Genomic DNA, 3,635 nt, shown 5'->3' on the forward strand with positions numbered 1-3,635 from the left:
CAGACTTCGGCTCAGGTCATGATTTCATGGTTCCTGTGTTCGAGCACCGCATTAGGCTCTGTGCTGACGGCTCAGAGCCTGGCGCCTGCTTCAGTTTCTGTGTCTCCTTCTCTCTCTGCCTCTCCCCTGCTCACTCTCTGTCTCTCTCTCAAAAATAAACAAATATAAAAAACATTTTTTATATAATAAAAAAATTTTATTTCTGAGAAAATTTTCAGCTATGATTAGATGTTCATTGTTTATATTCACAATGCATGCAATGGTATAACATTTTGAAAATATAAATAAATACACAAAAGAAAAGTAAAATAACCTAAAATTACAATTATACTTTGCAGTACTTCAGATAGGAGCTGTGGTCCAAAAGAAGAGTTGTAATAGTAGAAATTAAAAAATCAAAAACTCAATTGATTAAACAAGAATCACTGAAAGAGCAAGACTTTAGCACCACAATGACTTGCTTTTACCTCATTTATTTTTCTTCACATAACCCCTTCTACTGCTTCTTTTTGGCATCCTCTAGGGCAACGATGTCAAAAAGTAGACGTGTAAACTCTAGGGATTCCTATGATGATTACCTGAGGCGTGGAAAGAAAATACTAGATTGTTCTATTTTTTACCTAAAGCTAGAGAGAAATTGAGTTTTACTTCTAGATAATATACAAATTTATTCTGTACCCCTTCTTGGTCTGCACATCAGATGTTCAAACATCATGTCAGATTGGCAAAAGAATCTTGCAGAAAGAGTGAGAGTTCTACAACACGAAAGAGTAACCATTGTGGTACTGACATTTTTGTTTACTTTCAATTTATCCCAAGCATCATAGTACTTAACAAATGGATTTCCATATCATATTATCTCATTTTAACAAAAGCAAGTCTCACCACATGATGCAGGGTTTAAAAGGATTCCCACAGAAAACAAAAACCAAGAAATACTGAGGGTAATCCTAAAAATGCAAGCAAGGGCAAACCTCAAGCAAACAGAAGTACAAACCATTCCCTGTTTCTAGAACAAGGTCTTTGTCAGCTGCATTAGAAGGTATAAAGAAAGAACACATAATCACATCTGACAGAAATTCAGAAAGAAAGTTTCAAAACAAAATTGACTCTCTGAAATAAGGACTTATATCCATATCTTCCCGAAGAATATATTATGCCTTGAGGTCCTGGTTAATTGTAGTAGAAAATAGCATAACAGAAAAATATGGTTTTGTTTTTCCATGTTATGGCATCCTTTCTTATTTCTGTTTTTGTGTATGCTTTATGATGTATACAGTACTTGAATCCAGTGTGCCACATTTATGACATAAGTCACAAACAGACAAATAAGTTTTGCGGGGGGTGTGAAGTCAAGAGTTTTATTCTGCTGTGGTATGATCAAAAGTGTTTCAAGATAACTACACTTAACGAGTCCTTTGAATTGCATTTTTTCCAACCTGTCTTGCACACTGCAAAGAGTGTACTTTTTCAAATCAAAATACATCAATTCTCTGTTTTGTGCCCATCATATGTCAGAGCCTGTGATGTTGGGTACTCCACAAACATTTACTGTGTGGAGGAATGAATGAATTGGAAGGGAGGGAGTGTGAGAGGTGAAGAGATGAGTTTTGGAGTCAGTAATTTGCACATGGGTTCTAGCAATAAACAGTAATATGTCTCAACAGCATGACCACAGTGGAAATTAAATAAGTGTTTATTTTTAATCCAACTTAAATTGGGGCATTATTTGAGTTAGAATTGCTGATTTCGGAGTGAAAATGGAAATCAATAAAGCAATCAATAAACATTTATTGGGAACCCATTGTACAGAAGTGAACTCAAAGCACAAGAACCGAAAGATTTTTATTTTAAATATAGATTTCATATAAATAATTTTATTTTAAATATAGATTTAAGAGATTGTATTTTCTTCCTACGTTGCCCTAATCTTTTCTTCCTATTCTCCAAATAAATTGGCTGGTCTGACTCTTATAACAATAATGCACTATTTCCTCCTTACCACCTAGTTCACTGTTGTTTTTCTTGTTTTTGCCTGCCAATTCATTTATTATTCATTCAATAGTGGTTTAAGAAAGAAGAAAACAAATATCCTTCCTGTTACTGAATTTAAGATACTGTGGTTTAGATACTAATCATTAGAGGTAGTAAAATTAAAACCCAGTGATAAAACTGGTTTTTGACAGGTTAAAACTGTCTTGATCTCAAAAGGGGACCTTCCTTAAGTATTCAGATCCATGTCAATGGAAACTTTATTCAACAGTTATATATTATTTCCTTTCATCTGTTGATGTTCACTTAGCCATTGACTCAACAAATACAGACTATACATGGCTAATCTGTTTAGACACTAGAGACAAAGCAGTGAGCAGAACAAAGCGTCGTCCTCATGGACGCTAGTATAGCTTACTAGCAACATGACTTGGGCAGTTGCTTTCCTCATGGACTCTATCCTCTGATGCAGAAGCCGACAAACTGTGTCAGGGACATATGACTAGGAAGTAAATACTCTCGCCATCCCTCTAAGTTTATTTTCTTCTTTGCTTATAATTGATCTGTCTTCCAACCATATTCTAGTCTATATTTTTCCCATTTTCTATCAATTAACTATTTAAAAGATTAGCTGATAACAGTTCTAACTATTGCTAATATTGATTTTTATAAAGTCTCTTATGTAATAAAAACTACAAAGGGTAAAAATTTCAGGTACTTGTCTCTGACCCTAGGGATATTTTAATGTAGTTGCTTTTTTAAGAATTGTTTTCCCAGACCCTTGCAATTCACAAGAGGTTAGTGGCAGGCTGGCCAGTTATTTTAAGAGAATAACACACTGAGTGATAGTTTGGGTTCCTTGGTCACCAGCTCATAAAATTTGTCAGGTTACCATGGACTTTTTAAAATATGGTCAACCGTGCATTTACCTAGTTTTCATTTTTTTAATTGTAACCAATTAGGAGGAAAATCATTCAGTGTCACCCAAACTGTAATCCAGGTGAAAACACAGCATACACTTTTGTATATATTTTTTTCATTTGACTCTGTCATTTGATGCACTTAGAGTTTTACATCAGGTCTAACACTTCACCACATCTACTATATTTGATTTAGGGACGGAAAACTAGAAGCTATGACAGTTTCTACATCTGCCCTGAAAAGGTTTTAGTATCACAATGTATCTATCTAAAATATGAAAAATGCTATTCACTCTTGCTATCTTTCATATTGCTTAGGTTGAAGTCCCTGTCCTATAGCTTACTAGCAACATGACCTGGGCAGTTGCTTTCCTCAACTTCCTTATCTACAATATGAGGAAGATAAGAGTATCTACCTATAAGTATTGAATAAATCAGTGCATGTAAGGGCTGTGAAAAGTGTCTGTTATGTAGTAATTGCAGTGTAAACAGCATCTAGTTGACCAGAATGCATGAGCACTGAGAGCCTGAGTGCTTTTTTGTACTTTTTTCACTGATGTGTCTCCAATACTACAACAGTACCTGGCACAGAGTAGAAGTTTAATAAATATCTGTTGACTAAATGAATGGCAAAATATGATGCAATAAGACATTTGGACACATTTACCTAATGTGTGTAGTTGTGGTTCTGTCTCTCAGATCTAAATGAGGGCTTCTCAGTGT

Source organism: Hyaena hyaena, unplaced genomic scaffold (genome assembly GCF_003009895.1).
Source record: "Hyaena hyaena isolate Hyena2069 unplaced genomic scaffold, ASM300989v1 scaffold_1101, whole genome shotgun sequence".
In the NCBI taxonomy this organism is placed as follows: domain Eukaryota; kingdom Metazoa; phylum Chordata; class Mammalia; order Carnivora; family Hyaenidae; genus Hyaena; species Hyaena hyaena.